Raw genomic sequence first — 27,216 nt, forward strand, 5'->3', positions numbered from 1 at the left:
TGTAATTGTAACTTAGGATTTATTTTACAGGTAAATTTGAATTCATTTTAACTAGGTAGCTAATAAATAGTTAATAACTATTTAATAACTATTGTACCTAGTTAAAATCAATACAAAGTTGCCTGTAAAATAAAAAAAACCCTAAGATAGCTACAATGTAACTATTAGTTATATTGTAGCTAGCTTAGGGTTTATTTTATAGGTAAGTATTTAGTTTTAAATAGGAATAATTTAGTTAATGATAGTTATTTTATTTAGATTTATTTAAATTATATTTAAGTTAGGGGGGGTGTTAGGGTTAGGGTTAGACTTAGGTTTAGGGGTTAATAAATTTAATATAGTGGCGGCGACATTGGGAGTGGCAGATTAGGGGTTAATAAATATAATATAGGGTTTGGCAATGTTGGGGGCATCAGATTAGGGGTTCATAAGTATAATGTAGGTGGCAGCGTTGTCCAGAGCAGCAAATTAGGGGTAAATAATATAATGCAGGTGTCGGCGATGTTGGGGTCGGCAGATTAGGGGTTAATAAGTGTAAGATTAGGGGTGTTTAGATTCGGGGTTCATGTTAGGGTGTTAGATGTAGACATAACTTTTATTTCCCCATAGGAATCAATGGGGCTGCGTTAGGAGCTTTACACTGCTTTTTTGCAGGTGTTAGGTTTTTTTCAGCCGGCTCTGCCCCATTGATTCTTATGGGGAAATCGTGCACGAGCACGTTTTACCTGCTTACCACTAAACTAAGCAGCGCTGGTATTGAGGTGAGATGTGGAGCTAAATTTTGCTCTACGCTCACTTTTTTGCGGCTAACGCCGGATTTCTAAAGACCCATAATACCAGCGTTACTGTAAGTGAGCGGTGAGGGAAAACTGCTCGCTAGCAACGCACAGCCTTACCGACAAAACTCTAGGCGAATATCTTTTGAAATGTGAAGACTAGACCACTAAAATGAAAAATAAATTCATTAGTTCATCAAGGTGAGTGGAAAGAAAATTATGTCTTTTACATATGTCCGATTTCTTAACATATTATCCAGCCAATTCTTATCATATTAATCTATAGCATATTTACAATTAACTATTGGTCCCGCTTTGTAAAAGAATCCAGACAGACAACACTTTGAATAACAACTGTTGACAACTAGAGCATGATACATGTGGCACATATATACATTTGTGCAATGTACAGTAATCTGGTTTCTGACACAACACATATTGATCACAATGCAAGACATTAGATATATTTTAAACTATGTCATCATGGTGCTGTATGAATTTGTTTATATATATATATATATATATATATATATATATATATATATATATATATATATATATATATATATATATATATAAAGGTAGTCCAAGGCATCTATTTATCAATCCGTCAACCGCAAATACGCTGGAATTCCGCAGCGTATTTGTGGCGAGCCTGATTCCCCTTAGTTATCAAACCCTACAGACCAGCAAAAGTAGAATTTTGTGACGTAACATACATAGAAACATAGAAACATAGATATTGGCGGCAGATAAGAGCCATAGGCCCAGCAAGTCTGCCCGACCTTACCTAACAGTATAAACTTATCTAGTTCGTAGGATAGCCCTATGCTTGTCCCATGCATTTTTAAAGTCCCCCACAGTGTTTGTTGCTACTACCTCTTGAGGAAGTTTATTCCATAAATCAATCACTCTTTCTGTAAAGAAGTGCTTCCTCAAATTACTCCTGAATCTACTACCCTTTAGCTTGAGCTCATGACCCCTTGTTCTTGAATTTTCCATTTTATGTAAAATACCCACAGCCTCAGTTTTACTAAACCCTTTAATGTACTTGAAAGTTGCTATCATATCACCTCTTTCCCTTCTCTCCTCTAAGCTATACATATTTAGGTCATTGAGCCTATCCTGGTAAGTTTTATTTTTTAGACCATGTACCATTTTGGTAGCCCTCCTTTGCACAGATTCAAGTTTGTTAATATCCTTCTGAAGATATGGCCTCCAGAACTGCACACAATACTCAAGATGAGGCCTAACTAATGATCTATAAAGTGGCATAAGAACCTTACTATTTCTGCTGCAAATACCTCTACCAATACATCCAAGCATTCTGCTAGCCTTACTCGCTGCATTACTACATTGTTTACTAAGTTTTAAATCATCTGAAATAATAATTCCCAAGTCCTGTTCCTCGTCTGTAACAGTCAGTAAAGTGTCATTGAGTCTGTAATTAACATTTGGATTTTTCTTCCCTAAATGCATTATTTTACACTTTGCTGTGTTAAACTTTAGATCCCAGTCGTTTGTCCAATCCTCCAATTGTTGTATATCACTTCTCATTTTGTCTACCCCCCCTGGAACATCCACTCTGTTGCAAATTTTTGTATCATCTGCAAAGAGACATACTTTCCCCTGTAGCCCTTTGCTGATATCGCAGATAAATATGTTAAACAAAACAGGCCCCAGAACTGACCCCTGAGGAACACCACTAGTTACAGCCCCCTCTGCTGAATGAATTCCATTTACTAAGACACTTTGTTTTCTGTCCTTAAGCCAGCATTCCACCCAGTTCACAATTTTTGAATCTAGACCAAGGAGATATAGTTTGTGAATAAGTTTGTGTGGGACGGTGTCAAATGCTTTGCTGAAATCTAGATATGCTACATCAACTGATCCTCCCTTGTCTAATACTTTTGTTACATAATCAAAGAAGTCAATTAGATTAGTCTGACATGATCTACCTGAAGTAAAACCATGCTGATTTTGGTCCTCTAAATTGTTTGTCTTTATGTAAGTCATAATTCTTTCTTTTAAGAGGCTTTCCATTAATTTCCCTACTACTGAAGTTAAACTAACTGGCCTGTAGTTGCCAGATTCTTCTCTACTGCCCTTTTTATGAAGAGGTATTACATTTGCTATTCTCCAATCATCTGGGACAGCTCCTGTTAATAGTGACTGATTAAACAGATCAGTTAATGGGACAGTTAGCACTGATCGAAGTTCTTTTAAAACCCTTGGATGAATATTATCAGGACCCACTGCCTTTGTAACATTTATTTTTGATAATGCTAACAAAACCTCATCCTCTGTAAAAAGATTACTGTTAAGCTTGTTTCTATTTTGTGTAGCATCCCTTAATGTAGACATTGTATCTTCACAATCTTTAGTGAAAACAGAACAGAAGTAATCAGTCCGACACAGATCGATGCTTACGTCACTACAGATGTTCCGAACGCAAGTTCGGCACTATCTGACTACTTTTGCTAGTTATCAAATGTCTACCAGGTACGCTCGGTACTATTCTGGCCCAGCGTACCTGGTTTTCAATCCGCCGACCTGGAGGTGGCGGATGCTATAGGAATCAATGGGAGTCTGAAAGCAGCAAAAGCTTCTGTTTGCTGCTGCCAGATATCCCATTGGTTCCTATGGGAATGTTTACACCTAACACTAGTGATGTCGTGAACATAACATTTTCGGAACGCGAACTTCCGCAAATGTTCGAGAACGGGCGAACCGGGCGAACCGCCATAGACTTCAATAGGCAGGCGAATTTTAAAACCCACAGGGACTCTTTCTGGCCACAATAGTGATGGAAAAGTTGTTTCAAGGGGACAAACACCTGGACTGTGGCATGCCGGAGGGGGATCCATGGCAAAACTCCCATGGAAAATTACATAGTTGATGCAGAGTCTGGTTTTAATCCATAAAGGGCATAAATCACCTAACATTCCTAAATTGTTTGGAATAATGTGCTTTAAAACACAGGTTGGGGATTGCCTTTTGTGCAAAGAAATTTCGTCCGGGTACCTTCCACTGCGGTGTCCCAATAGCTACAAATTTTTGGAACACCTCAGACTCCACCAGCTTGTATGGTAAAAGCTGGCGGGCTAAGAGTTCAGACAAGCCAGCTGTCAGATGCCGGCAAGGGGGTGACTTTGTGACATTGGCTTCTTACGCTCAAACATGTCCTTGACAGACACCTGACTGTTAGCAGATGAGCAGGAACTGCTCAAGGCGAGAGACGGAGTGGCGGATGGTTGAGAGGGGGCAAGGAGGACAGCAGTGGTTGACGTGGCTGAAGATGCTGGACCTGGAGGAGGATGGCGGCTTTGAGTTTGTGTGCTGCTTGTACTCATGTGTTGATCCCATAGGCATTTGTGATGTGCGATCATGTGCCTTCGCAAAGCAGTTGTACCTAGGTGGGTGTTGGACTTCCCACGACTCAGTTTCTTTTGGCACAGGTTGCAAATGGCATTGCTGTTGTCAGAGGCAGATACACAAAAAAATGCCACACTGCTGAGCTCTGCAATGACAGCATTCTTGTGGTGGCAACAGCATGCGTTGATTGGCGTGCTGTCTGGCTGACCCCGGGTGCCGATGCATGCTGTCTGACTGTGCCACTAGCTCCTTGCGACGACCTCCCCCTGCTTCCAACTCGTCTCCTCCTCCTCCTCTCTGTCTCCCCATCTGAACTTTCCCCCTGTTCTTCTCTTCTAGCGGGCACCCACGTGACATCCACGGACGCATCGTAATCATCAACTGCTTCACTTGTATCTGACAACTCAGCAAAGGAAGCAGCATTGGGTACAAAATCATCATCATCACACCGTACATCCATGTGTGTAATGCTGCCTGACTGAGACATATCCCTGTTATCTACATCCTCTGGCAATAATGGTTGCGCATCACTCATTTCTTCCAACTGATGTGTAAATAACTCCTCTGACAGATCAAGTGAAGCGGCTGTGGTGCTAGTGTTGGTGGTGGTGCCCAAAGCTAAGCTGGAGGAGGATGGTGCGTCAAGGTTCCGAGCGGAAGCTGTAGAAGATTGGGTGTCCTGTGTTAGCCAGTCAACTATCTCCTCAGAACTTTTTGAGTTCAGGGTACGTTCTAGGGCCAAAGGGAATCACAGCACCACGACCAGGACGGCCCCTGCAGGGTGGCCTGCCTCTGCCTGTCATTTTTTTTCCGATTAGTGGTACTATGCGTGCAAGCTACTGTGACAACAGATAAGAGTGGCACTGTGCACTGGCAGAAGTTGGCAGAGTGACGCTGTAGGCCTGACACACATGCTTGCAGACAACTAATTGCTATTCAATCTATTACAGTCAAAATTGTATTTTTTTTTAAATGTACACTACTGTTACACCAGATATGAGTTGCACTGGTGTGACACTGTGCCCTGGCAGGCCCTGAAACGCACACGTGTGAAGGAAACTGACTGCTATTATTTCACAGTCAAATTTCTAGTTTTTTTTTTAATGTACACTACTGTTTCACCAGATATGAGTTGCACTGGTGTGACACTGTGCCCTGGCAGGCCCTGAAACGCACACGCGTGAAGGAAACTGACTGCTATTATTTCACAGTCAAATTTCTAGTTTTTTTTTTAATGTACACTACTGTTACACCAGATATGAGTTGCACTGGTGTGACACTGTGCCCTGGCAGGCCCTGAAACGCACACGTGTGAAGGAAACTGACTGCTATTATTTCACAGTCAAATTTCTAGTTTTTTTTTAATGTACACTACTGTTACACCAGATATGAGTTGCACTGGTGTGACACTGTGCCCTGGCAGGCCCTGAAACGCACACGCGTGAAGGAAACTGACTGCTATTATTTCACAGTCAAATTTCTAGTTTTCTTTTTAATGTACACTACTGTTACACCAGATATGAGTTGCACTGGTGTGACACTGTGCCCTGGCAGGCCCTGAAACGCACACGTGTGAAGGAAACTGACTGCTATTATTTCACAGTAAAATTTTTTTTTTTTTTTAATGTACACTACTGTTACACCAGATATGAGTTGCACTGGTGTGACACTGTGCCCTGGCAGGCCCTGAAACGCACATGTGTGAAGGAAACTGACTGCTATTATTTCACAGTCAAATTTCTAGTTTTTTTTTTTTTTAATGTACACTACTGTTACACCAGATATGAGTTGCACTGGTGTGACACTGTGCCCGGGCAGGCCCTGAAACGCACACGTGTGAAGGAAACTGACTGCTATTATTTCACCGTCAAATTTCTAGTTTTTTTTAACCCCTTAAGGACAAGGCCATTTTTCAGTTTCTTTCCCTTAAGACCAGGGCTATTATTACATTTCTGCAGTGTTTGTGTTTAGCTGTAATTTTCCTCTTACTCATTTACTGTACCCACACATAATATATACTGTTTTTCTCGCCATTAAATGGACTTTCTAAAGATACCATTATTTTCATCATATCCTATAATTTACTAAATTTTTTTTTATAAAATATGAGGAAAAAATGGAAAAAAAACACTTTTTCTAACTTTGAACCTCAAAATCTGTTACACATCTACAACCACCGAAAAACACCCATGCTAACATGCTAAATAGTTTCTAAATTTTGTCCTGAGTTTAGAAATACCCAATGTTTACATGTTCTTTGCTTTTTTTGCAAGTTATAGGGCAATAAGTACAAGTAGCACTTTGCTATTTCCAAACCACTTTTTTTCAAAATTAGCGCTAGTTACATTGGGACACTGATATCTTTCAGGAATCCCTGAATATCCCTTGACATGTATATATATTTTTTTAGAAGACATGCCAAAGTATTTATCTAGGCCCATTTTGGTATATTTCATGCCACCATTTCACCGCCAAATGAGATCAAATAAAAAAAATTGTTCACTTTTTCACAAATTTGTTCACAAACTTTAGGTTTCTCACTGAAATTATTTGCAAACAACTTTTGCAATTATGGCATAAATGGTTGTAAACGCTTTTCTGGGATCCCCTTTGTTCAGAAATAGCAGACATATATGGCTTTGGCGTTGATTTTTGGTAATTAGAAAGCCGCTAAATGCCACTGCGCACTACACATGTATTATGCCCAGCAGTGAATGGGTTAATTAGGGAGCATGTATGGAGCTTCTAGAGTTAATTTTAGCTTTAGTTTAGTGTAGTAGACAACCCCAAGTATTGATCTAGGCCCATCTTGGTATATTTCATGCCACCATTTCATCGCCAAATGCGATCAAATGAAAAAAAAGCGTTACATTTTTCACAAACTTTAGGTTTCTCACAGAAATTATTTACAAACAGCTTGTACAATTATGGCACAAATGGTTGTAAATGCTTCTCTGGGATCCCCTTTGTTCAGAAATAGCAGACATATATGGCTTTGGCGTTGCTTTTTGGTAATTAGAAGGCCACTAAATACCGCTGCGCATCACACGTGAATTATGTCTAGCAGTGAAGGGGTTGATTAGGTAGCTTGTAGGGAGCTTGCAGGGTTAATTTTAGTTGTAATGTAGAGATCAGCCTCCCACCTGACACATCACACCCCCTGATCCCTCCCAAACTGCTCTCTTCCCTCCCCCACCCTACAATTGCCCCCGCCATCTTAAGTACTGGCAGAAAGTCTGCCAGTACTAAAATAAAAGGTATTTTAAAAAAAAAAAATTCAGCATATTTACATATGCTGATGTGTAGGAACCCCCTTAGCCCCCAACCTCCCTGATCCCCCCAAAACAGCTCTCTAACCCTCCCCCTCTACCTTATTGGTAGCCATCTTGGGTACTGGCAGCTGTCTGCCAGTTCCCTGTTTACTAATATTAATATTTTATTACTTTTTCTGTAGTGTAGCTTCCCCCCAGCCAAAGATCAACCCCCCACCCCCTCCCAGATCCCTTAGATGTATTTTAAAAATAAATTTGGCACCACTTTATCTCATTTATTTTTTTGAAATTTCTGTAGTGTAGCCGTTCCCACCCGCTCCCACCCCGTGCACGCGCCCGCCCCCGCCCTCCCGTGCACATGCGTGCGCCTCCGTGTCCACCCCTCGGGTCACACCCACTATCCCGCCCCCTACAACGTCATATGGCCCATCGATGGCCTCCCACGTAAGCTCCCACCCACCAACGATACCGGCCATCGATGTCCGGTGCAGAGAGGGCCACAGAGTGGCTCTCTCTGCATCGGATGGCCAAGGGGTGTTATTGCAGGATGCCTCGATATCGAGGCATCACTGCAATAACCGGAAAGCGCTGTAAGCGAGCAGGATTGCTTCCAGCCGCTTTAAACCCCTAATGTCGTACAGGGTACGTCGCTGGTCTTTAAAGACCAGGTTGTGTGCGACGTACCCTGTACGACATGCGTCGTTAAGGGGTTAATGTACACTACTGTTACACCAGATATGAGTTGCACTGGTGTGACACTGTGCCCTGGCAGGCCCTGAAATGCACACGTGTGAAGGAAACTGACTGCTATTATTTCACAGTCAAAAAAGTGTTTTTTTTAAATGTACACTACTGTTACACCAGATATGAGTGGTGGGACTGGGCAAGTGGGCACAGTATACGCTGTGAGCCTGACACACACGCTGGCAGGCAGGCAGGCAACTGTAATTAGATTACACAGGGAAAAAAAAAGCAGACTGATGTTCTAGCCCTAAAAAAGGGCTTTTTGGGGTGCTGTCCTTACAGCAGAGATCAGATGAGTCCTTCAGGACTGTAGTGGACACTGAATACACTAGCCTAGCTATCGATTTCCCTATTAAATCAGCAGCAGCTACACTGTCCCTCCTCTCACTAAGAATGCAGCTTCCGAATGAATCTAAAATGGATGCTGTCCAGGAGGTGGGAGGGTCTGGGAGGGAGAGTCTGCTGCTGATTGGCTGGAATGTGTCTGCTGACTGTGAGGTACAGGGTCAAAGTTTACTCAATGATGATGAATAGGGGGCGGACCTAACATCGCCACGGCGAACGCAAACAAGCTATGTTCGCCGGGAACTATTCGCCGGCGAACTATTCGGGACATCACTACTGAATGCACTTTTATAGGGTAATGCCCATACAAATGACCTTTTCAGGGCAATGGGTAGCTTAGTTTTTTTTAGAGTTAGGTTTTTTATTTTGTGGGGTCTGTTGGGTGGTGGGTTTTACTGTTGGGTATGTATATTTTTCCAGGTAAAAGAGCTGATTTCTTTAGGGCTTTTTTTATAGGGCTATTAGTTTAGGTGTAATTGTTTTTATTTTTGATAATTTCGTTTGTTATTTTTTGTAATTTTGTATTTTTCATTTTTTGTAATTTTTTTTAGTAGTGTTAGTTTTTTTAATGTGTAATTTTTTTTTTTGGTAGTTATTTTAATTTTAGTATAATAGTTTAGTATAATAGTTATGTTAGGTTAATTTATAGTTTAAGCTTAGGTTTTTTTTAATTTCAAAGGTAAGTTTTTATTTATTTTAAGATAGGGATATTGCAATTTTAATTTAAAGATAGGGGGTGATAGGTTTAGGGGTTAATAGTTTAATTTATTAGTGGCGATGTGGGGGGCTGGTGGTTTAGGGGTTAATAGGTTTATTTAGTAGTGGCGATGTGGGGGGCTGGCGGTTTTGGGGAGTAGCTGAATAGGGGTTAATAACTTTTTATATAGTGGCAGGAATGTAAGCGGGGGCAGATTAAGGGTTAGTAACTTAAGTTTAATATAGTGTTTGCGATGCGGGAGGGTCTCAGTTTAGGGGTTAATAGGTAGTTTATGGGTGTTAGTGTACTTAGTAACACTTTAGTTATGAGTTTTGTGAAACATTTTTTGTTGCACAAAACTCATAACTACTGCTCTCAGATGGCAGTATGGATTGTGTCGGTATAGGCTGTAACGCAAGCATTTTAGCTGGACTGCACAACCTCTAATACCGGGGCTAGGGAAATCCCACGCAAAAACGTCATTTTTTTGAGTGCGGGATTGACATTGCGTTACAGTCTTAAATGCTTGCGGTATAGCTATACCGACAAGATGCGTAATGGCTGCGTTACTGTTTTTACGCTGAAATTGCTATTTTTTCAGCATTAAAACCTGTAACAAAAAACTTGTAATCTAGACAAAAGTTATATATTAATATATTTAGTTGGGGCTACAGCTTGTATTTGACCAACATGGCTGGCATTTTTAAGGTTCAAATCAATGAAGATAGAGAGAAAGAATAAATATAATAATAAAGGATCTGTTATAGCAAACTGTCTTCCAAGTGTGTTGATATTTAATAATAAGCAAATAATAATTTAGAATTGCTCCTAGCAGCTGTGAGTTATGCTGTATATTAATTTATGCAAAAACATGCTAATTAGCATGACTGGTATTTTTTCCAAGACAGGTGGTACTGCTAGTTGGAGCCTCGTCAGGTCACTAAAACTTGAGACTCTAACTCTTAACTAAATATTCCTTATCTAAAGAGATATTACAAATTGTTATGTGTTTTCTTAACTCATTTATTCTGTTTAATTTCCTTTAGGCAGTATATATAAAATTTAATTTAATGTTTTCTGTGTGTGTGTCTCCCTTCCCCTTTTAGGGCCTACTGTTAATTGCTAAATGAAGCAATTCTATTCTATTTATAGAGCACCACTGATTGTATCAGAGTCAGTTTACACTTGGATCCAGTGGCTCATGAGTAGTAGCTTTAGCTAAAGAGTTGCAGAGAATGTAGTTTTATCTCTAAATGGCCCTTTAACTCCTTGACCCAAAATCTTCAGGAAGCTCCAGCAAGTTACAGCCGAAAGCTGCTGTTTCTTAGCTGCAGACGTCTATGTTCATATGGAAACGCTCCCTTACCATATGAAAGCAGATGCCAGATCGTTAAAGACAGTGACATTGTGAGTGTTGCTGTCTGTAACTATCAACTGCTTGTGCTGGTGGGAGGAAAGGGGAGGTGGGTGGGCACACAAAGGTGGAGGAGGGAGAGATGTTCCCTACACTACAGATTTTTTTTGAAAGGAGAGGGAGGGATGGAAAGCTACACTATGGCAAAAGGGGAACTGGATGTCACACTACTCGAGTTAGTGTCAAAGTCAGAAATACCCAGAGACTGAGGTAGGAGTGAGATAAACAACACAGAGGGATCTGGACAAGTCCTGTCAAAGTGGGGACGAGTAGAGTGCAGAATAGAAAACAGCACAGTACCTGAATAAAGGAACTTCTTCAATCAGGAAGAGGAGGACACCAGAATCTGGACCTGAAGAGTAGGAAAATAGGACCAAAGTCCAATCCAATTTCAAAGCCAAGTATCAGTCCAATCTTTTAAGGTAACAAAAGTAAGTTAGAGAAGCCAAAGTCAGTGTCCAACCCTATTTTAAAGCCAGGTATCAGTCAAATCTTTTAAGGTAACAAAAGGGAGTTAGAGAAGCCAAAGTCAGTGTCCAATCCGATGTCAAAGCCAGGTAACTTGAGAATCACAAAATAAGCTCAAACAAAGGTAACAAACTACTATACTCGAGCAAGGAGAATATGGCAGTTCTGATATTTAAAGCCAAAATGTGACCCAAGCGTGACAACGCAGAAGCAATGCGACACGACGACGCAAGAAGCAATGCCGAAAAATTATGCAACCACAATGACGCAAGTAGCGACGTTCAAAACGATGCAACCATGATGACGCAAGAACGTAAACAGAAGCGAAACTGCCAATAGTGCCAATACTGACACTGGAAGGGCAGCACCCTAACTAATTAAATTAATAAATAAATAATAATAAAAAACATATAAATTGGAAACTGTCAGACAGCTGCCAGTACTTTAGATGTCCGCCACTGGTAGGAGCCGGGAGGATTAAAGAGCTGTTTGGGGGATCAGGGAGGTTTGAGGAAGGATCCCTACACTGTGAGAAAAAACATAACAATTAAAAAAAAGCCCCAAATTACATACTGGCAGACCTTCTGCCAGTACTTAAGATGGTGGTGACCAGTGGGGGATAGGAAAGGAAGAGAGGGGTTTGGGAGGGATCAGGTAGGGACCGGGGTGTCGGAAGTGTCAGGTGGGAGGGTAATCTCTACTCTGCATCAAAAAGTAACCTAATATACAATAGAAGAACAATACCCTGAGCTAGAATCACTAAGATTAACAACACAATAAAAAAAGAAATCCCACAAACTTGTAACTAAAATTTAAAGCTAATAAACTAGAGTGTGCCAAAAGAGGCTAAATCCGACAGCTCACTTTAAAATATAATTAATAAATATTAAAAAAGATATATCTTTCATACAGAAATAGAAATGTATTAATTAATACGTTAAATGCACAAAAAAATAATCATAAAACAAAAATCAGTGTTTTGAAAATAAAACAAGGATCCAAAAAGGAAATAAAAAAAATATATTTACCATATCATGCATGATATATAAAAATTGTCAAGACTGGGCCAAGACTTCAGCCGGATCATGGACATCTTCAGCCCCCGCTTGGGCCAAGACTTCAGCCGGATCATGGACATCTTCAGCCCCTGCTTGGGCTTGGATGAAGACTTTGGAGCCTGGACGGATTGGTGATACCCGACGTGGTGAAGATAAGGTAGGATGATCTTCAGGGGCTTAGTGTTAAGTTTATTTAAGGGGGGTTTGGGTTAGATTAGGGGTATGTGGGTGGTGGGTTGTAATGTGGGTTGTAATGTTGGGGGGGTATTGTATGTTTTTTTTTTACAGGCAAAATAGCTGAATTCTTTGGGGCATGCATGTAATATTTTTCTAATGTTTGTAAATTATTTTTTTATTTTTTGTAACATTTCTTTTTTTTTTTGTACTTTAGTTAGTTTATTTAATTGTATTTATTTGTAGGTATTTTATGTAATTAACGTATTGATAGTGTAGTGTTAGGTTTAATTGTAGGTAATTGTAGGTAGTTTATTTAATTAATTTATTGATAGTGTACTGTTAGGTTTAATTGTAATTTAGGTTAGGATTTATTTTACAGGTAATTTTGTAATTATTTTAACTAGGAAGCTATTAAATAGTTATTAACTATTTAATAGCTATTGTACCTGGTTAAAATAATTACAAAGTTGCCTGTAAAATAAATATTAATCCTAAAATAGCTACAATATAATTATTATTTATATTGTAGCTATATTAGGGTTTATTTTACAGGTAAGTATTTAGCTTTAAATAGGATTAATTTATTTAATAAGAGTTAATTTATTTAGTTCGATAAAAATTATATTTAACTTAGGGGGGTGTTAGTGTTAGGGTTAGACTTAGCTTTAGGGGTTAATAAATTTAATAGAGTAGCGGCGAGGTCCGGTCGGCAGATTAGGGGTTAATACTTGAAGTTAGGTGTTGGTGATGTTAGGGAGGGCAGATTAGGGGTTAATACTATTTATTATAGGGTTATTGAGGCGGGAGTGAGGCGGTTTAGGGGTTAATAACTTTTATTATAGTAGCGGTGCGGTCTGGTCGGCAGATTAGGGGTTAATTATTGTAGGTAGGTGGCGGCGACGTTGTGGGGGGCAGATTAGGGGTTAATAAATATAATATAGGGGTCGGCGGTGTTAGGGGCAGATTAGGGGTACATAGGGATACGTAGGTGGCGGCGGTTTGCGGTCGGAAGATTAGGGGTTAAAAAAATTTAATAGAGTGGCGGCGATGTGTGGGGGCCTCGGTTTAGGGGTACATAAGTAGTTTATGGGTGTTAGTGTACTTTAGAGCACAGTAGTTAAGAGCTTTATGAACCGGCGTTAGCCCAGAAAGCTCTTAACTCCTGGCTTTTCTCTGCGGCTGGAGTCTTGTCGTTAGATTTCTAACGCTCACTTCAGCCAAGACTCTAAATACCGGCGTTAGAAAGATCCCATTGAAAAGATAGGATACGCAAATGGCGTAGGGGGATCTGCGGTATGGAAAAGTTGCGGCTGGAAAGTGAGCGTTAGACCCTTACCTACACGACTCTAAATACCAGCGGTAGCCCAAAACCAGCGTTAGGAGCCTCTAACGCTGGTTTTGACGGCTAATGCAGAACTCTAAATCTAGGCGTTATTTTTGATACTTGTTTTTTTAAGAAAATAAAAACTTCTTGTTCAGGATACTCTGCAGATTTCAATAAGCAGCAATCAAGCGTGGGTTGTGACCACGAGATAGCGGGGCAACAACTTTATGGCTGTGTTTATCACAGACTAGTGGGACCTCCTGATGTAAAGAACGGAGTAACAGCAAATTTGGTGGTAAAAGGAGTAGCGCGGGCACTAGGCGCTAGCGACACACAGGCAACATTATCCAATTGGTTGTACATCCTGTCCCTCACAGACACATAACTAATCAGATAATGCAATAAGCTTGACGGCTTTGCTGGTCACAGAAAAAGCGACCTCCAGACGCAAAACAACAGTAAGTTGCTAAACTGTTGACTTCAATCAATCATAAGATTTTTAGACGTTCACTTGAGAGTGCCACCTAGTGTAAAGAATACACCAAATCTTTGTAAATTGTTAAACAGCTGCTATTTTGTTATTAATAAAAGAAATAACAGCAAAGAAAAACAGCGCTATGTTTAACTAGTAAAATTCCCATATACAAAAAAGCGGTATTGTGTAGCAAGATTTCAACAAATTGAGAATGATATCTCAAATTCAATACATTATATGAATTACAGCATATGTATATGTAAATAATAAAAAAATATAATGAACAGAAAACACTGAAAAAGTAAAAATGCCTAGCATTCCATTCTATTGATATTGCAGAAATGCACAAATGTTAAAATAGTGATAAGAACACAGTGGCATATTTAGGTTTTGTTGTGCTGCCCTAGGCACTCAAAATTCTGCTCCCCCCCAAAGATTTTAGGCCTTTTTTCCCTTGATATTTTTTGGGGTCAGTGTGTAAAATGTGTTTTGTTTATTTTTTCATAACAATTCAAAAGAAAATGAGCTAGCAAAACACTTGCATACAGGTGGGTTGAATAGCTTCATCTCATACCATTTTATACATGAGAAAAGAGAGAGAAAAGAAGGGCAGGGGAGAAAAGGGAGGCAAAGGAAAAAAGAAAGGGAGGGAGAGAGAAGAGAAAATTGGGGAGGGAGAGGAGAAAAGGGGGGAGGGAAGAAGGGAGGGAAAGAAAGGAGTGAAAGAAGGGAGCAATGGAGGAAGCTGAAAGAAAGAAGGCAGGGAGGGAAAGAAGGGAGGGAGGGAGTTGAGAGAAATAAGGCAGGGAGGGAAAGAAGGGAGGGAGGGAGTTGAGAGAGAGTTGAGGGAAGAAGGGAGGAAGAAATGGAAAGAAGGGAGAGGGGAAGGGAGAGAAAGAAGAATATATTTTGAAACAATCACTGCCCTTCACATGACACAACATACAGTAATTACCGGCATTCAAGTAATGAAACTTTTTAAGTGTCCGTTTACTATTTACTCCGTGGGTTCATGATTGCAGAGAAAGCTAGCTATAAGTAGCTAACATACATTAGCAGTGAGAGTTTATGATTAGACATCACAAGCTGATCTAAGCAGTGCACAGACGCATCTAGTCTGTTAGTTACTAAGACCTGCAATAAGCCCTGTGCTCTCAGACCCACCACAGCTGACAAGGACAGGCAGCATATCGGCACAAGGTCTTCTCCACCAGCCTCACCTTATAAGCATATCCCCGGGCAACGGTTTAAAGGAGCACTGCCTGTGAAGAGCGACCTTAATCAGCGCACATGCCTTGTCTTCTCTGTAAACGCCTGCACTTTATCAATCACTGTACTGTGTGCTGGCTTTTAAAGAGAGGATAGGGCAGATGTGCTGCCCCATCCAAATCTGCTGCCCTAGGCACCAGCCTTGTTGGCCTAGGCCATAGTGCACCCCTGCAACTGTGTTTTGCCTTCAAAATGTGTGTGAGCAGTATGGCAAATAAACCGTGTTGCTTGTTGAATATTTTACATATATAACCATGTAGATTATACAACAATCTCTCTGTTGCCAAATATCTGTGCACACACACAAAGATATTTAAAGTATATATTTTTGGTAGAATTATTCAGTAATGATTATGATTATGTAACATAAATAATCATAAACATAATCATTACAATTTATTATTCACAAAAAATTTTTTGGAACAAATAATTAAAAGAAAATGTTGCGGACATGCGGTGGGCGGGGCTAAACTACCCGCGGCCTACCGAGCATTTGCACAGTATGCCCTATGGTCAGTCCGGGCCTGAGTATAATATTGCATAAAAAACACCTTGGGTTGTCTACTTTAAAAATATATAAATAGTTTTCATAGGTAAATCAAAAAATCAAAAGCCCGATTTCTGTAAACGGAGTGATAGCAAAAATGTTAAAAAAATTCTGGTAATCTGAGCAAAATTTTCTCCGAAATTCTTGACTAATAAGAACTCAAGGTTGCTTCTACTATCAAATTTGGATAAATGCCTGTAAAAATAATAAGGGATAAAATGCTTTGTCTGGTCATTTTTAAGAAAGGAGGTTTAAAGGACCAGTATACACAGTAGATTTGCATAATTAACAAATGCACGATAACAAGACAATGCAATAGCACTTAGTATGAACTTAAGATAAGTAGTAGATTTTCTTTCTGTCAATTTTAAAAGTTATGTTAATTTCCACTCCCCTTGTACCATGTGACAATCACAAATGCATATACTCTTATTCTGTGGATTCTTGCACATGCTCAGTAGGAGCTGGTGACTCAAAACTTTTAAATATAAAAAGACTGTGCACATTTTGTTAATTGAAGTAAATTAAAAAAAGTTGTTTAAAAGTGCATGCTCTATCTAAATAATGAAAGTTTAATTTTGACTTGAGTGTCCCTTTAAATACTAATATTTAACTCTTAAATTTGCCTATAATACTTTAGTAATTAAATAAACACACATAACTTGGAAAGAAAAGACCACTGCCAGTCACTTTATTAACATAAAAGACAACACTTAATTGACTAAACTTATTAATACTCAAATACAAGATGCCAGCAAGTGAATACCTAACTCTTCAATTCAACAGAAGTCAGCAGCTGAACTGGGGGACTACAGCAAAGCAAGGCTCGGCACCTCAAATCAATAGAGTGTTAAAGTGAAGGTAAAGTTTTCCTGTTTTTTAAGCTTTATTACATTACGCATATGCTATACAGGGAGTGCAGAATTATTAGGCAAGTTGTATTTTTGAGGATTAATTTTATTATTGAACAACAGCCATGTTCTCAATGAACCTAAAAAACTCATTAATATCAAAGCTGAAAATTTTTGGAAGTAGTTTTTAGTTTGTTTTTAGTTTTAGCTATTTTAGGGGGATATCTGTGTGTGCAGGTGACTATTACTGTGCATAATTATTAGGCAACTTAACAAAAAACAAATATATACCCATTTCAATTATTTATTTTTACCAGTGAAACCAATATAACATCTCAACATTCACAAATATACATTTCTGACATTCAAAAACAAAACAAAAACAAATCAGTGACCAATATAGCCACCTTTCTTTGCAAGGACACTCAAAAGCCTGCCATCCATGGATTCTGTCAGTGTTTTGATCTGTTCACCATCAACATTGCGTGCAGCAGCAACCACAGCCTCCCAGACACTGTTCAGAGAGGTGTATTGTTTTCCCTCCTTGTAAATCTCACATTTGATGATGGACCACAGGTTCTCAATGGGGTTCAGATCAGGTGAACAAGGAGGCCATGTCATTAGATTTTCTTCTTTTATACCCTTTCTTGCCAGCCACGCTGTGGAGTACTTGGAAGCGTGTGATGGAGCATTGTCCTGCATGAAAATCATGTTTTTCTTGAAGGATGCAGACTTCTTCCTGTACCACTGCTTGAAGAAGGTGTCTTCCAGAAACTGGCAATAGGGACTGGGAGTTGAGCTTGACTCCATCCTCAACCCGAAAAGGCCCCACAAGCTCATCTTTGATGATACCAGCCCAAACCAGTACTCCACCTCCACCTTGCTGGCGTCTGAGTCGGACTGGAGCTCTCTGCCCTTTACCAATCCAGCCACGGGCCCATCCATCCGGCCCATCAAGACTCACTCTCATTTCATCAGTCCATAAAACCTTAGAAAAATCAATCTTGAGATATTTCTTGGCCCAGTCTTGACGTTTCAGCTTGTGTGTCTTGTTCAGTGGTGGTCGTCTTTCAGCCTTTCTTACCTTGGCCATGTCTCTGAGTATTGCACACCTTGTGCTTTTGGGCACTCCAGTGATGTTGCAGCTCTGAAATATGGCCAAACTGGTGGCAATTGGCATCTTGGCAGCTGCACGCTTGACTTTTCTCAGTTCATGGGCAGTTATTTTGCTCCTTGGTTTTTCCACATGCTTCTTGCGACCCTGTTGACTATTTTGAATGAAACGCTTGATTGTTCGATGATCACGCTTCAGAAGCTTTGCAATTTTAAGAGTGCTGCATCCCTCTGCAAGATATCTCACTATTTTTGACTTTCTGAGCCTGTCAAGTCCTTCTTTTGACCCATTTTGCCAAAGGAAAGGAAGTTGCCTAATAATTATGCACACCTGATATAGGGTGTTGATGTCATTAGACCACACCCCTTCTCATTACAGAGATGCACATCACCTAATATGCTTAATTGGTAGTAGGCTTTCGAGCCTATACAGCTTGGAGTAAGACAACATGCATAAAGAGGATGATGTGGTCAAAATACTCATTTGCCTAATAATTCTGCACTCCCTGTATAGTATGATCGCTATTTTTTTTTTAAGTATTGCAATATATATGATGGTATTATAAACTATTCTTATTTACTCACGCTTCCATTATTAGCTCCTCCCTCCATGAATTTCCTTGTTTTTCACCCTATTACGTACAGAGCGGTCCCACCCGCTCTATACGTACTTCAAAAGTGCGTACTCGCTTGCCGGAGAATTTGCGCATGCGCACACTTCTCCCTATATTCTATTTGTGCCTGCGTGAGTGAAATTCTTTTGCGACCTTTTGCTTGCTTTTATCTGCGCAAGCGCGAAACAGGAGCGAGCCCGGCTTGAAATGGAGAGGAAGTAACTCAAACGCATGCGCAGAAGGACAAGAACCCCAAACGCATGCGCAGAAGGACAAGAACTGTTGTGACGTCAAATGACGGCCGCCTAACGGCCAGAGTTACTATTGGATGATGCACAAACGTGACCGGAGAGTTAAAGAAAAACAAAAAAAAACGGGTTGTTTGGGAAACGGAACGATATAGAAAGAAATAAGGTGAGAACTCTGTTAATATATGAAATGATAAAAAATCATGAATTAAAGTACCATTATTTTTATTAGTATTAACATTGACTATAATCAAATCCTGCTAAGTTTACCTTCATTTTAAGGAGCTCTTTGAGCTATCTACCTAAGGGAAAAGGCACCCCAGGCTACAACCTGAAACCTCCCTTCCTCCCTATCAGCCTGATCATTTCTTCAACCATCTGCCAACGCACAAGCCCGACTTGAACTAAGGGGAGACAAAAATGTAAAACCATGGGATTACCAAGGCTAACCTGAATAACCCTACCCTGCCATGGATGACTAGCAGTAACCCTAAGGAAGTCATAAAACACTCACCCCACCATCTGGCAGGGAAAACACTATCTTCATAGGAACAAATGAGGATCTGTAACAACTGGATGCAGTAGTTGCCTGTAATTAAAGCTCCTCCCCTCCTTTTGCAACAATGTACCCAACACACTAATTTCTTACCACTTTCTACCAGGCACCCTGTGAATCTGTGCATTGAAAATACTGCTCTAACTATGTATTAATCCTTTTTGGAGAAATCTATTCAGGTTTGGTGTGTCTTACTCAAGTTATATGAGATTATATAGTTATAAAGTACCAAACACATTAAATGTAAACATATTCATTTCTATTTTGTCATATCTCATGAAAATTGTTCTGAAAACTTCTGAATTATTTTGCAATTATTTAAGTAAAGCAAGTATAGCTTTTTTTTTTGTTTCCATTCAAAGATGCATTTAATGCTATGCAAAGTGCAGCATTTTCTTGGAGCCAGCAGGTCAAAGCAACATAGAAGTAACAAACATTTAAAAAAACAAAAATATTTTTATGAATTGGATAGAACATACAATTTTAAGCAACTTTCTAATTTACTTCTATTATCAAATTTGCTTCATTCTATTGTTATATTTTGCTGAAGGAACAGTATTGCACCACTGGCAGCTAGCTAAACACATCTAGTTAGCCAATCACAAGAGTCACATGTGTGCAGGCATCAATCAGCAGCAGCTCCCACTAGTGTAGGATATGTGCATATTATTTTTCTACAAGGGATACCAAAAGAACGAACTACATTTGAAAATAGATATGAATTTAAAATAGTTTTAAAAATACATGCTCTGTTTGAGTCATGCAAGTTTAATTTTGACTTTCCTTTTACTTTAAATGCACCTATTGGAGTGTTTTATAACAAAGAATTTACATGTATTTTTTGCATTATTGAGTCTAGATAACTATAAATTTAACTCCAACAAAGGGGTTAACCAAATATGTAAGGTCTCTCTTTTAGGAGCCACGAGCCATGTGCACTATTTTTATACACCAATATTAGCTAATAACAAGCTACTTAAAGGGACACTGAACCCAAATTTTTTCTTTTGTAAATCAGAAAGAGCATGCGATTTTAAGCAACTTTCTAATTTACTCATATTATCAATTTTTCTTCGTTCTCTTGCTATCATTATTTGAAAAATAAGGCATCTAAGCTTTTTTTTTGGTTTCAGTACTCTGGACAGCACTTTTTTATTGGTGGATGAATTTATCCATCAATCAGCAAGGACAACCCAGGTTGTTCACCAAAAATGGGCCGTCATCTAAACTTACATTCTTGCATTTCCAATAAAGATACCAAGAGAATGAAGAAAATTTGATAATAGGAGTAAATTAGAAAGTTGCTTAAAATTTCATGCTCAATCTGAATCACGAACGAAAAATTTTGGGTACAGTGTCCCTTTAACCAATTTTATGCAAGCACCAATATAACACACGCAAACACTGCCTTTATTAGCTGTTACCATTACCACCAAGTTAACTCAGTGGCGGTAGACAACCAACACCCCATCACTGCCAGTTGCCCTCTACAAATATATTTGACAAACTGTCAGCCACTGGGTACAATGGTAGGTGTGAGTCATACAATGTCCCCCCAAAAGCTCTACATTAGCCCCTAACTCTTAATCCTATGATGTATATTTTTCACAACTGAGCAGTAATTTTACCCCTGGAGGCCACTAACATACAAATTAATTATTTTACCCCATTCATTTTGTTATTGGCTGCCAATAACATACATAAACATAAGTGATCTCACCCCCTTGACTGCCCCTCACGCCTTTCTTCTCCATATTTGCAAAGCATTTAGGTATAATAGGCCTTTTATATTTATATAACACTCTGGAACTTTAACAAAAAACAACTGGACATTTGAGTGTCCGGTATTTTTTGTAAAGATTTTAATGGAAGCCTGCTAAAATACTGGACTGTCCTGTTGAAAACTGGACACCTAGCAAGCCTAACTGCTATTAACCCTATAACACAAACTCCCCAAAACCTAAACACAGCAGTGCATTTTAAAAGTGGAAGTGGGATCCCTTGTGGCAGGAGTGGTGGTGTGGTTTTGAAGTTGCAAATAAAAATAGGGCAGATACAACCCTATGGCAACGGGGGGTATGAACACTGAAGTATTTTATTTAGCAAGATATTATTTTCATGAGCAGGATTTTGTTGAATCTAGCAACTAGTTACACTAATAAAGGAGAATACAATATAGTATATAGAAATAAGCTCCACAAATATAGATTGAAAATAAACTCTGTATCTGTTACAGTAGGATACATAACAAAATATCAGTTAAAAAGTTCCATCACATTAATTCATTCTATCTTTTATTGCATAAACTAGGAACAAACATGCATAAAATAGCTAAGGCAAAGTGATTTAAAGGGACATTCCAGTCAAAATTTAAATGCATATAGATTTATTACATCTTTAAATAGAAACATATTTGCAATATAAATGTATTAGCAAAAATGCTTCTAGTAAAAGTTATCACTGTTTTAGTGTTAGCATTTTTCTCTGCACGTGCATGTGAAGCATAGCTAGATATTCTCACTGCACCAGCATTTTAAATACTGCAGCTGCTCAGATCATCACTGGGGCTTGTATCAGGTCAGCAATTAACAAATTGAGTCATTACCAGATGGTACAAGCACCTTAGGCTCTCTGAGCAAGTTCTGTGTTTAAAATGCTGATGCACAGTGCATACTTAAATACACTTTTGAAACAGCTATAGCTTTTATTAGAAGCATTTTTGCTAACGCATGTATATTACAAAATTGCTTCTGTTCAATACTTAAATGCACCCATGTGGTTTCGAATTTTGGCTGTAATATCCCTTTAAAAACACTTGAACCCGGTAAATTTTAAATATTAAAGTGCTGAAATGAATATCAGCTATGTTATCTAACAGCCAACAATCAGAGGTTTAGCAAAAATAGACTAAGCCCTTACAATCCGAGGGCTATATTACATTTAAAGGGCCACTAAACTCCAAATTTTTCTTTCACGTTTCAGATAGAGAATACGATTTTAAACAACATTCCAATTTACTTTTATTATCTAATTTGCTGCAATCTTTAGATATCCTTTGTTAAAGAAATAGCAATGCACATTGGTGAGCCAATCACATGAGGCATCTATGTGCAGCCACCAATCAGAAGCTACTGAGCCTATCTAGATATGCTTTTCAGGAAATAATAGCAAGAGAATGAAGCAAATTAGATAATAGAAGTACATTTGAAAGTTGTTTAAAATGGTATTCTCTATCTGAATCACGAAAGAAAAAAATTGGGTTTAATGTACCTTTAACAGTTAGGCTAAGACTGAAGGCTGAGAGAGTAGTAGTCTAAGTATTATTATTTCAACAAATCATTAAATAAACCAGGTAAGCGGTTAAAATTGAAACAACAAGGAGAGACAGAGCTACTCCTGTCGGACCCCTGACGCGCGTTTCACAAAGAACGCTTCCTCAGAGTGGGTTTTATTTTTAACTTAGGGTTTGGGCAATGTAAAAGAGCTAAATGTCCTTTTAAGGGCAACGCCCATGCAAATGCCCTTTTCAGGGCAATGGTTAGCTTAGGTTTATTTAGATAGATTTTTATTTGGGGGGTTTGGTTGGGTGGGTGGTGGGTTTTACTGTTGGGGGATGTTTGTATTTTTTTTAACAGGTAAAAGAGCTGTTTTTTGGGGCAATGCACCGCAAAAAGCCCTTTTAAGGCCATTGGCAGTTTTGTGTAGGGTAGGCTTTTTTTATTTTGGGTGGGCTTTTTTATTTTGATAGTGTTTAATTTTTTTTGTAATTTAGATAATTGTATTTTATTAATTTAATGTATTTTATTGTAATGTTTGGTTTTAGTGTAAGGCAGGTTAGTTTTTATTTTACAGGTAACTTTGTATTTATTTTAACTAGGTAGTTAGTAAATAGTTAATAACTATTTACTAACTAGTCTACCTAGTTAAAATAAATACAAACTTACCTGTGAAATAAAAATAAAACCTAAGATTGATGCAATATAACTATTAGTTATATTGTAGCTAGCTTAGGTTTTATTTTACAGGTAAGTATGCATTTAGTTTTAAAAGGGAATTATTTAGGTAATAACTGTAAGGTTTATTTAGATTTATTTTAATTATTTTTAAGTTAGGGGGTGTTGGGGTTAGACTTATGCTTAGGGTTACGTTAGGGTTAGGTCTAGGGGTTAATATATTTATGTAGTGATGTGGGAGGCCAGAGGTTTAGGGGTTAATACTTTATTTTATTATATTTCGTTGTGGGGGGCTTGCGGTTTAGTGGTTAATAGGTTTATTATAGCAGCGGTGTTGGCGGATGGCAGATTAGGGGTTAATAATATTTAAACCGTGTTTGTGATGCGGGAGGGTGGCGGTTTAGGGGTTAATAGGTTTATTATAGTGGCGACAATGTTGGGGAGCTACGGAATAGGGGTTAATACATTTTTTAAGTGGCAGCGATGTCCGGAGCGGCAGATTAGGGCTTAATATTTTTATTTTAGTATTTGCAATGATCGGTTTAGGGGTTAATAGGTAGTTTATGGGTGTTAGTATACTTTTTAACACTTTAGTTATGAGTTTTATGGTACAGCTTTGTAACGTAAAACTCATAACTACTGACTTTAGATGGCGGTACGAATCTTGTCAGTATAGGGTGTAACGCTCACTTTTTGGCCTCACAGCAAAACTTTTTTAAAAGGACGGTACTGACGTTGCATGATGGCTAAAAAGGTGTGCGGTACACCTATTCTGACAAGACTTGTAATAGCGGCGTTAGGGAAAAAGCATCGTTATGAAGCATAACGCTGCTTTTTCACTCATAACGCCAAACTCGTAATCTAGCTGCTATTTAATTATCCTGTTTTTATGAAAACATGTGGGAGCACATTACAATTTGCTTTGCAGGTAAATATTTATATAAAGCATAAATATAAAATCAAATCAATATTCACCATATAAAGCATTAAAGTAAATGCGCACAAAAAAGGAAATATGAATTATTTGCATTTCGTTTAACCAGTAGAATCTTGTATGTACTTGTACTGTACTGTATTTGGAAACTTTATTTTAACACATGAACTTGTGCTAGCAGATATTAAAATGATTTAATATGTTTACAAGTTGATATTGTATTGATCTGATACACACATCCATGAAGCCTCCCTTTGTCCTTATATTATGTTAGCCTCTCTTTATATGCTAATAAAGTCACACAAATATAACTGATTAGTGATATAGGATCTGATGCAGGGACATGGTTAAACTAAACAGGGAAAGGACACATCTTTTCTGTAAGTGATGTTTCGCTGCTTTAATGGATCTGCTGTCTAGTGGAGTCAGGTAGAAAACTGTCTGGACTAAATCTATGACTGATTATGCATTTCCCCCCTATCTTTCCACCCTAGATAGATTCATCATCCCAATTTGTCAAGCCGGTGAGATTCCAATTAATTACACAACCAAACTGCTCAGACTGCGTCAGGTCCTGTCAGATTGCCCCAGTCCCTCATTTACTGTCTCCCAGGATGAGGAACTAGTCCCCTTCTGGTAATTAATTTGATGAATGCTCTAGTAGTGCAATGGGTGGCAGAAAGGAATTTCTTGCTGTATCTTTCGTTCTACTCCCTCAACAGCACTCTTACTTGCTGTACTTGTTTCAAAACCCTTTGACATGTTGGATATCTTAATAATTAGGCTGAGACCAAAGCACAGTAATACAGTGCCCATTTATTAAATAAACATAAAACTGTAAGACTGCAGCAGATACAAGCCTGTAAGATAGTTATATAAGTTACATAATGCCATTTAAACATTATTTGGGATCTTAACAATATATTAAAGGGACACTGGTCTGAGGGCAATTTGACAACTCCTTTGACCCTGCCACAGTCATTCTCCAGCCAACCATGTCCTGTCCAGAATTTACCATACCGGCCCATATCTTTTATTATAGAAATTGATTATCCACATTTTTTTTTTCAATCATCTTACAGATTAATCATTGGTGTTGGTGGATGTGAAACAAATTATCAAATTTATGAATAGAACAAGTGATAAAATTACAAAAAATACGTGTTAAAACATCAATATTGATAAAAATTCATTAAAATATTATGATAGTGACAAATGCTTAGTGATAAGGTTATTCGTGCATATTGTGAATAATCAAAAAAGGGCTTTAAGAAGCAAAATAAACTGAAATAAACAGTGACAAGTAAAGTGTAGTTTAGCAAGGCTCTGCCTAAAAATATTTAATGCAACATATGCAAATACAGAATAAAAACACAATATACTAAAAACGGACGTCTCCGTATATAACAAAATATGCCAATACACCGACAATGTCAAAATGCATCTCCTTATGGCCAGAAATGGGATAAAACAGTCCAGGTAGAAGTTAATATGTGGATAGATGATGCAGGCTTACCCCCAAACAATTGCGGCTCTCGATGAAGGAAAAGAGAAAATTACCGCCGTAGCGGAAGTGACGTCACTTATAGGGGCGCTGGCCTGACTGAGCACTCCGATTGGTTCCTGTTACGATCGCTCTCAGGTTTCAGCTTCTTAGCTCACAGTGGCAAGGTATCCGCTCTTTATGTGCCCAAATGCACGCAGGATACTAATAACGGCTGTTATGTACTAGATGCAACTGTTTAGAGTAGATGCAAAAGTTCCATTTATAACCTTCAATAAGGCTTATAGTATCGGTACATAGACAAGTACCAGGAGGATGCAAATTTTAAAGTTCCACAGATGACAAGCAGCATCAATCTGTAACAGCAACTGGTGGCTGTGAAATACTTCTTAAAATTAGAAGTTGGCAACAAACATCAACGCGTTTCTCCCTCAGCAGGGCTTTCTCATCTGCATTTCCCGAAGCGTAACCTTTTTTGCTTGCAAAAATCGTTCAATGACTTCCAACAAGTCAACCACCTTACCCCAGGGAAGCCTGCATTCCATGCTCACCGAATCAATGGTAATACCCAGAAATTCTAAAGATGTCACCGGGCCTTCAGATTTTTCTAACGCAATGGGCACGCCAAACTCAGACGCGACCATATAGCAAACCTCCTGTAAAAGCCTACAATCGTCAGAACCCGCCGGGCCCACCAACAAAAAATCATCAAGGTAATGAACCAATGATGACAAGCCCGAACGCTCGGCAATAACCCATTCGAGAAACGTACTAAATTTTTCAAAGAGTGAACAGGAGATGGAGCAACCCATGGGCAGGCACAGGTCAACATAGTAACAGTCGTCTACCCGGCAACCCAACAAATGGTGCGAGGTCGGGTGCACCGGCAACAGCCGAAAAGCCGCCTCAATGTCAATCTTAGCCAGCAAAGCGGAGGGATCAGCCTCCCGCACCAAACTAACCGCCTGATCGAAAGATGCGTACTTGACTGAAGATAATTCCTGCGGGATACCATCATTCACCGATCCCCCTTTAGGGAAAGATAAATGGTGGATCAACCGGAATTTACCCCTTTCACGTTTTGGAACAACTCCTAGCGGGGATACCCTCAGATTCGCAATAGGAAGACGTTCAAATGGGCCGGCCATGCGCCCCAAGGACATCTCCTTACCCAATTTTTCCAAGACCACGCCAGGCCACTGACGGGCCGACTTCAAAATTCCCCGAAAAACAGTACACCCGCCCTGTGACGGAATCACAAAACCAAACTGGAAGCCGTGCCATAACAAAGCCGCTTCCTCACGACAACCCAGACGCCTAGCGTACCGGGCGAGCCATGGTTCCATCGCGCCTAGCTTCACCGGAGTCGCCCCCTTTCTCAGGCGTGTCACCTGAACCTCCCGGCTTACCCCTTTTGAAACACTTAACATAGGGGTGGGATCCTCCACACCCAGAGCACTCGTGCCGAAACCTACAGCCGGCTCCCCATTTACAGAATTTAT

The sequence above is a fragment of the Bombina bombina genome, chromosome 6 (genome assembly GCF_027579735.1).
Source record: "Bombina bombina isolate aBomBom1 chromosome 6, aBomBom1.pri, whole genome shotgun sequence".
Lineage (NCBI taxonomy): Eukaryota > Metazoa > Chordata > Amphibia > Anura > Bombinatoridae > Bombina > Bombina bombina.